The sequence below is a fragment of the Sorex fumeus genome, unplaced genomic scaffold (genome assembly GCF_029834395.1).
Source record: "Sorex fumeus unplaced genomic scaffold, SorFum_2.1 ptg000039l, whole genome shotgun sequence".
Lineage (NCBI taxonomy): Eukaryota > Metazoa > Chordata > Mammalia > Eulipotyphla > Soricidae > Sorex > Sorex fumeus.
In genome coordinates this window covers 31152839-31167519 of record NW_026606096.1, presented here as the reverse complement: position 1 = coordinate 31167519, position 14681 = coordinate 31152839, and the positions used below count along the sequence as shown (strand labels likewise).

Below are 14681 nucleotides of genomic sequence, written 5' to 3'. Positions count from 1 at the left end.
TACAACAAAAGGATCAATTAGATCAGAGAGCAAGTATCGAGAACTGCATCTCGCCTGCTCGCCCCCACCCCTGCTCCTATCATCCGCAGCTAATCAGCACTGAGTCTGATCAGGAGTCGACAGGACACAAAAATTCTCAATCCGCCACAGAGAAATTATGAAGGCTTAACAAAGATGCAGCCTACTATGCCGTCAAAGAGGACCATGCTACAATAATAAAAATGCCCATGTGATTGAAATATTAAAAAAAAACCTGATCAAAATATTTTTTAAAAAAATCCTGCAAAGCATGTTTGGTCTCATGAATGTATTTTTAGAATTTTAATTTAAATATACAGCAAAAGAAAGTCACTTATTTTGAATTATTTGAATTCTTTTTTTGTAAGTTTTGTTCTAGACTGAATATATATATATATATATATATTTTTTTTTTGCTTTTTGGGTCACACCTGGTGATGCACAGGGGTTACTCCTGGCTCATGCACTCAGGAATTACTCCTGGTGGTGCTCAGGAGACCATATGGGATGCTGGGAATCGAACCTGGGTCCACTGCGTGCAAGGCAAACACCCTACCTGCTGTACTATCACTCCAACCTCAAGACTAAAAATTTTTAATCAGCAACCAGTCTTGCTTTCTTTTTTTCTCTTAATCTTATTCTCATCTTACTTGTTTTTGGTGTTTGAAATAAGAAAAAAAAGTAAAGAACGAGTTTTTATTTATAAAACCTTGGGGAAAACAAAAGTCTTAGTTAAGACTTGATAACGATAAAAGAAAATTCTCAAACCAATAGTGAACACTACAAATCATCTCAAGACAGCAAAGATTTTGTTTGGGGTGGTTTCATTTTAAAACTTGACCATTTCATCCTAGAGTGTAAGGAAAGTGTATTTTTACACTTCACCTTCCTTTCGACTTATCAATGCACTAAATTGCCACTGAAAATTCAGAATATAGAAAGAAATTGAATGGTTTTTTAAAATGAAAATCTGAGAACATAAGTTTGATTTGAGTGAGCTTACAAAAATAAAAAAAAAAAGTAAAGTAAAGGCCCTCCCGTTGATCATCGATTTGCGAGCGGGCCCAGTAACATCTCCACTGGAGACTTTGTTACGAAAATATGAATTTAAAATATACAAGGAGCGGCCGAGACCCAGCTATGCTTTGTCATTAATTTCTACTTTCCTAAAAGCATTTCACACATGTATCTTACCTATAATGATACAATAATATTAATTTCGAATGTAAGTGATGACACAACATCTGAATTATGAACACATATGAAGTTTGTTTGTCCTTCTGTCGGTGGCTTTGCAGTAAAGAGGGAGACTATATTCAGAGTTAGGTGGGTGGAGATCAGTTCTCTCTCCCCATGTCAACTTAACCTTTCACAGAAAGTCAGTGAAACAGTTTCCCTTGTATTTGAGTGACTGTTCAAAACTGAGGTAAAAGGCGAAAGATTTATACAATCTGAAGAGAAACCAGAGCACCCAAAAGGAGAGAGAAAACAAAAGGGAATGCCCTGCCACAGGAGCAGGGGGGGATGGGGGGATGGGAGTGGGAGGGCTACTGGGATCATTGGTGGTGGAGAATGGGCAGGGATGGGTACTCGATCATTGTATAACTGAAACCCAAGCACAAAAAATTTGTAAGTCTACACCTGTACCTCATGGTGTTTCACTAATAAAAATTAAAAACAAACAAACGAAAAACAAAAAAAAAACACTGAGGTAACCACAAACATTTTGACAATGGAGGGGATTTGATCTATTTTTAAGAAAGGGTTACAATTTCCTAGGTAAGAGGAAAATTTGAGGGAGGAAAATAACAAATATGAAACAGTGGCTTCATTATTATTTATTTTTTAAAATTAATTGTTTTCTGAACCATACTCGCTATGCTCAGGTGTTACTCCTGACTTTGCCCTCGGGAATTACTCCTTGCATGGCTCACAGGATCACATGGAGAGCCAGGCATTGAACTTGGGTCAGCCATGTGTAAGGCAAAACGCCCTCCCTGCTGTTCTATCACTCCAGCCCAATGACTTCATTTTTAAAGGGGCAGAAGTCAGGGAGAATTAAGTAGAATAATTTTTGTGGCGTGATTGCCTGTCAATTGCCTGATTACAGTAAAATAAACTTAACAGTTCGTACAAAGCTCTCCAACCCTTCTTTCCATAGTCACCTCCCTTGTAGGCTAGGAACTACTCTGCGCATTTTATGGGTCCATCCCATCATTTCAGTCACAGACTCTAATATTCATTGCCAATTCCGTCCATCCCCTTCTTCACCTTCTCCAACAGGCTGAGTGAATGTTAAACCAGCACCAAGATCTGAGAACAAATGATGAATGTTCATCTAATATATCCTCAAGTTTAAAGTGAAATTAACAAAAATGTGACAGCTTTGCTAGTATTTCCTAAGTGCTTGGGCTGGAGCGATAACACAGCAGGTAGGGTGTTTGCCTTGCACGCAGCCGACCTGGGTTCGATTCCTCCATCCCTCAGAGAGCCCCGCAAGTAATGAGACTTCCTGTCCACATGTCAGAGACTGACAAGCTTCACTGGCATATTTGATATGCCAAAAACAGTAACAACAAGCCTTACAATGGAGACGTTAATGGTGCCCGCTCGAGCAAATCGCTGAACAACAGGAGGTCAGTGCTACAGTGCTATTTCCTAAGTGCTTACTTTTGTAAGCAATTCTGTAATATGACAAAGTATGAAGCATTCAAGTTTGAACTCCTCTGAGCAAATACAAGAGAAGGCATTTTCAGTGATGTTTCTCAGGCTTTCTTCTGTACATTAGGAAGGATAATATTACACGGGTAAACCACCTAAATAAGAAAACACATTAATGAAGTTTCTATTTTCCAGTAAGTTCTAACAGATGGCTTCCAAACACATACTATAGATTTAAATGCATGATTTCACCCTATAAATATGCTGCAAAACATTAAAAATAGATTATAGCACATATGCCTTATGGGGCAAATGAATAATAAACAAAATTTTGTATGGGATAAGCTTCTAGTTAAGAGATACTTGTTTCTAGCTATGTGGCCCTTTTAATAGATTTAGTGGATTAAATGTGAGTTTTATACATAACACTAAAGACTATTTCCTTGATATGCATCTTAATATCCTAACACAGTTAAAAAGGACACTTTCCTTTACATATAAATATTTTCATAGCCATTTAGAGTTATTAGCTGTTTTCTATTTCTCATTAATAAGAAATCAAGGAGTATTCAAACACTAGGAGAATTAGTTACTAGATAAGAAAATAAGTAGAAAGATAAAACTGGATCAAAAAATATAAGACAAGTGTTTCTGAAAGAAATTTCCTTCTATGATTTTTCCTATTTAATGCTCCCTTAAAGCAGTTTTTAAACTTTTTCAGATCTAATTTAAATTCGTTATTTATTAAGATCTAAGTTGAAATTCAAGTTACCTACAAAAGGTGAAAGCAAAATGGGGGTTTAAGCAATCAGCAGTTCTGTGTATTTCTAGAATGTTTGATATAATTTTACTGGGGGGAGCACAGGGTCTACTCCTGGCTCTGTGCTCAGGAATCACTTCTAGTGGTCCTCAGTGGACCAGATGTGGTGCCAGGGGTCGAATCCAGGTCAGCCATTCAAAGCAAGTGCCTTACCTGTTATTTTTCTCTCTAGCCCCCATGCTCTAGCCCCCAGGCTCTACAATTTTCCGTTACTACCTTACAGATTCGTTTGAGAATGAAATGAGGTTGGATGACAAATGAAGGGACTCGTAGAATATAAGAGACATGTGTTTGGCTCAGAGCTGCCACTGAGAAATCTTTGACTTCCCACGTCACCATGAAATTGTGCTTTGAATATCTTGACACCCCCAGCACCAAATTAAACATCACCCTTGGCATCAGCATCTTCCAATTTTTCTCCCCAAATTTCATTTTATTAAAGCCCCAGGAGTTACAAAGTTATTCATAGTTGAGTCTTTTTTTCTGATTTTTTAAATTTTTTTTTATTTGGGTTTTGGACATACAATGTTACATCACCAATCCCACCACCAGTGTCAACTTTTCTCCACCACTGTTCCCAGGTTTCCTCTCCTACCTCTCAGTCCCAGCCCAACCTGCCATCCTGACAGGCTCCATTTAAGTTTGATTGTTTGGGTCTTGGATTTCAGAGTTGTTCACTCTGTGGTTTAGATATTAAGCTCTATCACTTAATATCACTTATGTACCTACCTGAATATCCCTTGACCCCTGTCCCCAGTGCTTCTCATCTATCTCGTCTCTCCTTCCCCTTCCCTCTATTTGTTCTCCTTCCTATACTCTGAGGTCAAGGGTGATCTAGGCATCCCTCCTTTAAACTTTAAAAAATTGCATTTTCTCATCCAGTTTCTCTAAATACCACATATAAGTGGGCTGGAGCGATAGCACAGCGGTAGGGCGTTTGCCTTGCATGCAGCCAACATGGCCAACCCGAGTTCGATTCTTCCGCCCCTCTTGGAGAGCCTGGCAAGCTACCGAGAGTATCTCTCCCGCACGGCAAAGCCTGGCAAACTACCTGTGACGTATTCAATATGCCAAATACAGTAACAAAAAGTCTCACAATGGAGACATTACTGGGCCCGCTCGAGCAAATCGATGAACAACGGGAGGACCGTGACCATGACCATGACCACATATAAGTGATATCATCCTGTGTTTGTCCTTCTTCTGGCTTACTTCACTTAACATACTATCTTCTAGTACCATTCATGTTGCAGCAAATTGCATGTTTTACTTATAGCTGTGAAATGTAGCACTGTCTATATAAATACCACATCTTCACAATCCACTCATCTATTGTTGGACAGTTAGGTTAATTCCAAATCTTAGCTATTTTACTCAGTGCTGCAATGAATGATGGGGTGCATATGTCCTTTGGGATGAATATTTTTCTGTCCTGGGGGTAGACACCCCAAAGTGGAATTGTTGTATCATATGGTAGCCAAATTTTAAATTTACTGAGAACCCTCTGTTTTCCATAGTTCACTGAGAAACCATACTGCTTTTAAGAGGGGTTGAACCCAACAACATTCCAGTAGTGGATGAGAGTTCCTTTTTCATCACATACCTGCCAACACAGGTTGTTCCCATTATTTTTGATATATGACATTCTCACTGGTGTGAAACGGTACCTCATTCTCGTCTTGATTTGGATTTCCCTAATAATAAAGTCATTGTGAACATTTTTTAATTTGCCTGTTGGTCTTCCTCAGAGAATTGACTTAGGTCCATTCCCCATTTTTTGATGGGCTGGAGAGATAGCACAGTGGGTAGGGTGTTTGCCTTGCATGCAGCCAACAGGGCCGACCCGAGTTTGATTCCTCCGCCCCTCTCAATGAGCCCAGCAAGCTACCGAGAGTATCTTGCCCACACAGCAAAGCCTGGCAAGCTACCCATGACATATTCGATATGCCAAACACAGTAACAATTGTCACAATGGAGACATTACTGGGCCTGTTCAAGCAAATTGATGAACAACGAGAGGACAGTGACAGTGATAGTGATTTTTTGATGGGGTATTTTGGATTTCTTGTTACTGATAAACTTTATATATGCTAGATATCAACCCTTTATCTGATATGTTGATTGCAAATATTGTTTCCCTTCAAGAGAAATAAGAGGGCAGCATAATATGACTTTCAAGTAGACCCTCTACCACGCATACTGGTATATACTGGCTGACACTGGCATATACCACAGGTGGTACATACTATTCTATATGGCTTAACATTCTATATGGCTTAACACAAATGCCAGTGCCAGCATCAATGTGTGTTTAAGTACAGCCATGATCTTTGCAAGTGGGCAGGATTTAGTCCAATGTTATTCAATTTGGAAAGGAGAGAATGAGGGAGAATGGAAGAAATGGAGGAACGGAAAATGTTCATCTTTGCATCACAGAGGAAAGAGAGTGCTGAAGATACATCTGAAGAAAGGAATCTCGGATTGAGCACAGAGGATGCCAAGAGATGGAGCCTTCCAGGGAGCAGAATCACAGAACAGCAAAGGCAGCAGGGTCAGTCTGGGGCCTTGGACCAACTGAGGATCCCGGAAACTAGCACAGAACTAACTCTGGATTCCTGAGTTGAAAACCCAGGAGGTCTGTGAGAGGTATCATCCTTTCAATACAACACTTAAGGTTGGATTGCATTCCTTAGAAAAACCCAGGCATGACATCTGCTGATGCATATGGACAGGTGGCCATTTTTTCCCTTTCTAAAACATCACAAAGCTACATGCATACAAACACAGTTGCAAACTTCACATGGAATGGTGTGTTTTTGAGACATTTTGATGACAAAGCTCTAGAGGATACTAATTTCCCCCAAAACATTTTGCAAACCTAGACATAAGGTAGCAAAATCGATAGCATCAGAATACCCAATATCCTAATAACCATGTTTTCTAACTTGAAATCCATCTGCATAGCAAATAATCATAACGACTCTAAACACACAGTAAGTACCAACTTCTCATTGATCTTCCATGAGAGAAAAGAGGAAGAAAGCAACAATTTACAATTAGTAGGCCTTGGCAAAAAAGTATGTAAAACACGAAGCTGAAATGAAGTCAAATTAAAGTTCTATGGCTAGCCCTGAAATTGTTATGTGATGGACAGTTGTTTACTAGTTACATTGTTATAAACAACAATAGTTTTCTCCTTAGGGGACCCACAGGCTAGTCAGCATGGGTATAGTATTTAGTAGCAGTGTGAAAGGTACAGAGTTCCCGATGAGATGTTCTTTAGTGACAGGAGCTCCTGAGGACTGATTAAAGACCATTGCACTGAAGGCAAGAGACAGAGCACTGGGGCCAAGGTGTCTGCCTTGCACATAGCCCACCCTGGTTAGATGTTCAGCACCACTCCTGGTGCCCCGCACTCCTGGGTGTGGCCCTAAAACAAGTATAAAGAAATGGGCTGGACACAGAATACAGGATTGTGGTGTTTTCCTTGCAAGTGGTCTATCACTGTTTCATCCAAGCTATCGGGTATGGTCCCTCTAATACCACCGGAAGTGATCCCTGAGCATGAGTCAGGAGTAAGTCCTAAGCACAACTGGGTGTGCCCCATCCCCCGACCCAAAAAAACAATCCAAATCATATACAAGCACATGTGCACACGCACACGCACACACACACGCGTGCACACACACACACAAAGACTGAATTATACACTCAATATGGCTAAGATGGCAAATGTCATATTTCCATACACCTGAACAAAATAAAGGAAAAATATGTTTTCACCATCAATATTTAAACTTTGTCTTATCATCATCCCTCTATTTTATAGGTTGGAAATCATGGGGATCATCTAAGTTCACATGTGGCCAGGGGTATTAATTTACATCATTTCACTGCTTATTTATCTTTAATTAGAATAACAATGAAGCTTATAGACTATATTAAATGAAAAACCAGATAATATGTGATATATTATAAGCATCTAATCAATATATGTTTAATGAGTAACAATGAACAAATATATATAGAGAGTGTCCAGTGTGGGGAAGAGGCATGGGGAGCTAATTAGAACAGGAAACAGAGCTGATAAAATATCCCTTTGCTAGTAAGACAAAGGAATGTGATCCAACTATTATTTTTATTTTTCAGATCAGGGTGCAAACTTGGGGCCTCACACATGCGAAGTAAGTACTCTACCACTGAGCTGTATTCCCAGCCTCACTATCATTATTTGCTTAATCAAATAACTAATTAACTAAAATTATTTTGCTGTGAACACTAAGAGAAAAACCATACCACCTTGTACAATACTGACAGATTTATGTTAGTTTAGATGATTGCATGGCCATTTTTTTAAATATTAGTGCTATGAAGGAATCTAATGAATCCTAATCAGATCCCTCTTGGTTTTCTTTTTTTTTTTAATTTTATTGAATAACCATGAGATAGTTACAAACTTTCATGTTTGGGTTACAATCACACAGTGATCAAACACCCATCTCTCCACCAGTGCACATTCCCCACCATCAATATTCCCAGAATACCCCCCCCCTTTCCCACCCTCCCCCTGCCTCCATGGCAGACATGATTCCCCATAATCTCTCTCTACTTTTGGGCATTACAGCTTGCAGTACAGACCCTGAGAGGTTATCATGTTTGGTCCTTTATCTACTTTCTGCACATACCTCCCATTCCAACGGATTCCTCTAGCCATCTTTTTCTTAGTGATCCTTTCTCTATTCCAGCAGCCTTCTTCCCTTTGCCCATGAGGCAGGCTTCCAGCTATGGAGCAATCTATCTGTTCCATGTAACTACTATACTTAGGTGTCAGCCTCATGTTATGTTGTTTTATACTCCACAAATGAGTGCAGTCCTTCTACGTCTGTCCTCTCTTTCTGACTCATTTCACTTAGCATGATACTCTCCATGTCTATCCATTTATAAGCAAAGTTCATGACTTCATCTCTCCTGACAGCTGCATAGTATTCCATTGTATAAATGTATCAAAGTTTCTTTAACCAGTCATCTGTTCTAGGGCACTTGGGTTGTTTCCAGATTTTGGCTATTGTGAACAGTGATGCAATGAACATATAGGTACAGATGTCATTTCTACTGTGCTTTTTTGCATCCTCGGGATATATTCCCAGAAGTGGTATTGCAGGATCATATGAAAGCTCAATTTCTAGTTTTTGAAGGACTGTCCATATTGTTTTCCAGAAATGCTGGACTAGTGGACATGCCCATATGTTTTAATCCCATTTCTTGTACACACACACACACACACACACACACACTCAATTATATATATATGTACATATACACATACTCAATTAATTTTTGCTACCTGGGTTTGTTTCCTCATACCTTCTAAATGAATCCTGACCCTACTTCAAGTCTTCAGCCACCAACTCCACATGTGTGTTCCAGCTGCTGAATCCGATGAAACACCAAACAAGATAGCATAGGCTTGTTGCCGGTTAAAGATAGACAAATGCAAGTGACCTATTTGCGTTGCTCCCAAGTTACAGGCACATTTCCCCTAAAAACTTTTGGGAGTGATCCCTACCTCAATCCCTGGAAACTCCAGTCTTCAGCTATTCTTGAACAGGAATTCCCGAATTCCTTGGAATCCTTCCTTTCTCTCTTATACCTCACATCAGCAAGTCTGAGCAACTAGTTCCACTTCCGACATGGATCCTGCTATCATTTGTACTGCACTCCAGGTAGGTGTCCAATGAAACCTCTGCAATGGCACCTAACAAACATCCACACCTCCACCTCCGTCCCTTCCCAGCACAGGACCAGATGCACTGCTTGAGCTCAGCACTTAATATATGCTTGGCACACCGCAGGCTCTAAAATGTCGGAGCAAAGAGAGGTTAACAAGCCCCTGAAAGTCCCAAAAGTGTAACTGGAGGAAAGAAATCACAAAACAAATGTTTTCTCATTTGACAAGCCATGTTCAGTTTTATGTGGTACGCTGTTAAATCATGTCCCATTAATTCAAATAAATGTCCCATAAATGATGATTCAACATAGCTCCCACTGGTTATGTTAGAACATTCCAAACAAATAAGCGTGCTTTTTAAAATTAATACATTTCTGCTTCAGAATTACCCTTAATCTGCATTTCTGCAAATTTATAAAAAGGCTTTCTTTTTTTTTTCAATGCTTCTGTCTTCTGTTAAAGACCTGTAACAATTAAATATTACAGGATTGTGGGTTTTATTTTGTACTGTTTTAATGTTTCACCTTTGAACTGCTAGAAGCTGTAAGTACAGATAATAAATGCATCATTAACCCACGACAAATAAAATTAACACTTTTCAAAGGCATGGAATAGTGAATGGTCTTCTTAATTACTTGTTTAAATGGCCCAGGACTTGCTTTTATTACCAACTGCAGGGAATAAGCCATACGAAAATGAAATAGAACACGATAGATAATTTAGCAGAGAAAGGAAACGTTTCAGGCTTTAAAAAGTCCTTGGGCTATAGTCCAATAACATTTATCTTGCGAGTAGTAAGCAGATTTATTACAATCCATTAAAAACAACTATAAAACACGATCACTTTAAACATACTTAGTCCTTAAAATAAAAGCCCATGTTCATTTTACTCAGTGTAAGCCTGGAAATATAAAAATATTTGCAAACCATCCAATATGCTCTATTGGTGAGAAAAATTTACCTAGTGGACAGTAATAATAAACTTTGATGTGACCCTTACTGGACCTTGTATTGATTGAAAAAACTTTTATGCAACAAAATCAAATAAAAAGAACAAATAAAACACTGTTACTATTAATTTAGCTAAATGATGACATCTTTTTAAAGTCCGACCAAACTGCTAGTTAAATATTGTTGACCCCATTTTACTTTTTTCATTGCTTTATCATGTTTTCAATATTATAAAATGTCAAGAGGTTAGGTTCATATCTCTATAGGCATGCAATTATGACAACACCCACCCAAATCCCACTACAGAAAAAAGCCATTTGCTTCTTCCTCACACCCTACTTTCCCCCTTTCTCTGGGAAACGCCATAGTCTAGGAGCTACTTTGTTATTTCGTTGAGCATACAAACTGAACTTCAAGGATTATCCAAGACTACACAGTAAAGGGTTTTTGGTGCAATTTCTCTTCTTCCTAGTAATATTTCCTAAATTTTCAAGTATTCCTCATATGCCAGATCTTGAACTTTATTGGTTGTGACCTTCTCTACTACATTCTTCCTCTGTATGTTCTCTATCTTGCAAAGAAAGCAAACACCCGAACCCACTAGAACTCTAGACCCAGGTAAAGCAATTTTTCAACAACAAACATCCAGAAGTCCCAATCAGCTGTCTGACAAGTCTTTTCTCCTGGCATACTTGAAGATTCTATAAAATTGGCTCAAGTGTCAAGCGATGAAAGGGTATCATTTACAGAAGCTGTAACATTCCAACTCTGCTAGAAAGAGAAATATTTTAGTCTCAGAGCAAATGCATGGCACCACCATTTCTCACTTGCCTAAGAAACTCTGAACCGAGAGCAACAACAAGAAAAAAGGTCCAAGAGTGAATGGTTGGGCAGAAGACATGGGTAAAAGATCTTCAATAGAGCCTCGTGGGCTGGTGAGATAATACAGCAGGTAGGACGTTTGCCATGTGCATGGCCAACCTTTGCTCTATCCCTGGTGTCCCATCTGGTCCTCTGAATACCACCAGGAGTTGCTCCTGAGTGCAGAACCAGGAGTGACTCCTGAGTATCACCAGGTGTGAACCCCCTCCCAGAAAAGGCCACGTGTTGGAGGTAGAAAGGAAAAAGAAGAGTGAGTGTGACTTGAAGATGACGCTTCCCGGCTCCACACTTCACAAGTTACCCAGTTTCAAACACAAGGACACTCGTTTAGTATTAAACATAATGGTCTTGGAGTTCTTGAGAAAAGATCATTATTCTTTCTGACAGGTAATCATGCATAAAATATAAGGCTTACTCCAGGCTCAGGGATCACTCCTGAAGGTCCTGGAGGGACCAAAGGCAGCACCAAGGATCAAAATAGGGTTGGCCGTGCTCAAGGCCAGCCCTAAATGAAGCACACTTTTACATGTGAAAGATTTATTTGTGATTAATAATTGAAAAAGAGGTGTCTGGAATCTGATATGAACATACCATATTGGTCTATTAATGCTCTAACTGGTATTAAATTCTATTTTACATTCAACAATATACTTAAATAATGAAAATTGAGCTCCAAAAGGTCTCTATTCTATAAATATTTTATACAGTAGAATTTTATTTATATAATAAAAGATTGCATTTTATTTTATACAAATTTTAATGCTATAAAAATATCCTGATATCCATATATTTATATATATATATGTATATATATATATCTTCAATTTACTGAAGTGACATTGGTTTCCAGGAATGCAACTGTTTTTGTTTTTGGGAAACAGTCCCCACCAATGGGCTCAGATCCTTCCACAATGGCTGACAGACCCCATCTCCTCCATATTTTAATCCTGCTCATGATGTCATTCACAACCATCTACAGTTTTGTGATTTCCTCAAAGGGCAACTCATGTAGAGATTGTCTCCTATCTATATTGGTGCTAAAGTGAAAAACTAAGATTCTGACTTTCTAATAATCAAGAAGATGAAACCAATGATGATGATGATGATGATGATGATGATGATGCTGATAACAAAATTAGTGGGCCGGAAAGATAGCCATCAGAGATGACTGAAACACATGTCTGGCCTGTGCCAGGGAGATCCATCCTTGGCAGCACGCTTCCCCTCAGTTTTCGAGGGGTAACCCTAAGGTCTCATCACTGCTAAGTGTGAGCAGCACCCGTCAGAGTGGGAATGCGGTGCTAGGTTTCCCCTCTGGGCTCCCTAAACAGTTCCGGATAAAACACTGTAAATTAAAATTAATTAAAATTAAAAATTAATTAAAATAGAAAATTAAAATCCAAAGCTCGCCATGACACAAACAATTGCAAATGGCACACCTACTTCTGGTCTGGAATGAAATGGCCATCCTAGTCTCCTAACTAAGAAAATAGACATTCAGTACTGCTCCGTATCTTTAATGAAGCTGGCAGAGCATGAGGAAGCTCCAATAACGGGAGAAACCAGCTTTCTCTGATGAACACGAGGAGAGTGAAAGCAGTGCTCTGCCCACTTGGTACAATAAATGACAACCATGCCCTTTGAATGATGAACACTTTTGATTATCTATAATCTGGAGAAATGCGAGTCTTAAATAACCAGTGTTTTGACAGTATCAAAGTTGCTATGAGGATTTATTTTTAAAAAACAGCTTCTGCAGTATGTCATGGGACCAGAATAGTTAGGGCCAGCGCTCACTCTCCCCCTCGCTCACGGCTCAGTGTTCAGTTACGAGGATCTGCTCATGGCAAAGTCCAACAGGGTCTCCCTGGCTTGGCTGTGTGGCTGGTCCATAAACCAACCATTCCAGGGCATACCACAGGCTTGTGCTATCCCTGTGCCTGAGTCACCTGTCAGAAAAATGATCTGCGGTCTCATCACCACACTACTATGTCTAATGGTTAGCAATCTTGACTACTCAATGCCCAAGTAAAATTCAAGCAAGATTAAAAATAAACTTCAATATGAAAAAAAAACTTCAGCTAAAATATAAATGTTGCTTTTAGCTTAGGTTGCAAGATCCTACATCCTACAAGATCGTACACTTTCTTGAAGTAGCTGATCAGAATTCTTTGGTTTCAGAGCTGGGGATGTGTGGTTCAAACATGCACATGCCTTGCTTGTGGGAGGCCCAGGGTTGGATCGTGGACACCACAAGGACCCCGGCCACCACGTGTGGCCATTGGAACAATTGAAACAGGATCAAAAATTCTTTGCTTTCATATAATTCTGAAAGGCATGCCCATCGTAATGTGAGTTGCACTATAAAAAACATACTCATTTTCAAAAATGCAGAGGCTTTGACTCTGAAAAAAATTCCCTTCGGGGATTCACTTTAAAGTCTCAGAAAAATCAAAGATTTAAATATCAATGTACATCACCAGAGAAAAGAAGCCAATGAGAACTTGAATGGGAACCACCTTAAAATATTATGATCATATTATGGGTTATGCACCAAGGTTTCTCAAGTACCTAAAATACACTGAATCTTGAAAACACCTCATGTAACTGGAAAAGACAGAAAATAATATGAGGCATTATCTCATTTCTAATACTTTGTACACAGGCATATACACACAGAGTAAAAGAAAATACATGAACTATTTGAAGAAATTCTCTGTGACTGGATAATTGTGGTTTAATCTTTAGTTTTACAGAGCTGTCTATGACTTAAAATAAAATATATCTATAGTGAACAGGTATTACTTTACTCCTTCTGTAAGGGGGAGCTAGATTATTTAGTTTCTGGGAAGCCCTGGCCCATGTAAAATTGTACCATTTGCTGTACAAGTTTTTATAGGTAAGTACCAATGCTTATGGAATATGGAGAAAAATTGTTTTTTTTTTCACTTTTACAAAAGGATGGAGAAATTGGCGTAATTTGATATGTAAAGTGTTCCATAAAATATTGAGATATAAGATACATATTAGTGAAACGCTTTTTAAGTAAAGAAATTTTTGCCATTCACAAAAATTATTTTAGAGCTATAGAGGTTTTTGATTTATTGATGTGACTCCAATTTGATACTATGTATTTATATTCACATTACTTTAAGAAAAAATGCCTTGGGGATTTCATTATTAACTTAAAATGAAATGTTTTATTAGTAATTTTAAGAGGAAAATCATAGTCCTATTAAACTTTATGACATTACTGACAACATATAAGTCAATGTATTAAAAAAATTCCCACAAAATAATTATGAATGAGGGGATGACTTTATAATTTTTCAGTTACAAAAGTTTAGACAAAACAAAACTATCTGTTTTCTTCACAACAATAATAGTTCAACTAACTATAACTAAGCTAGGTTTTGTGTGCTTATTTTGTGCAACTCATAAGAATGTTAGAAGTTAATATAAAAAAGACAATAGGCACGTGTAAAAATGATATAGAATGGGCACACAGAGGTTGGAGGATGATAAATGCAGAAACAAGAAAAAATGATCTTCAAGAGAATGATATTTACTGTTGACTGTAATTGCAAGATGTCATAAATATAAATATGTGTAAATTAAATA

At 38.5% G+C, this 14681-nt stretch overlaps 1 protein-coding gene across 1 annotated transcript in view; it reads right to left on the bottom strand.

The window, feature by feature from the left end:
* Positions 1-14681, bottom strand: part of NR3C2 (nuclear receptor subfamily 3 group C member 2) — a 329385-nt gene that overhangs the window by 201113 nt on the left and 113591 nt on the right. The window lies entirely within an intron of this gene.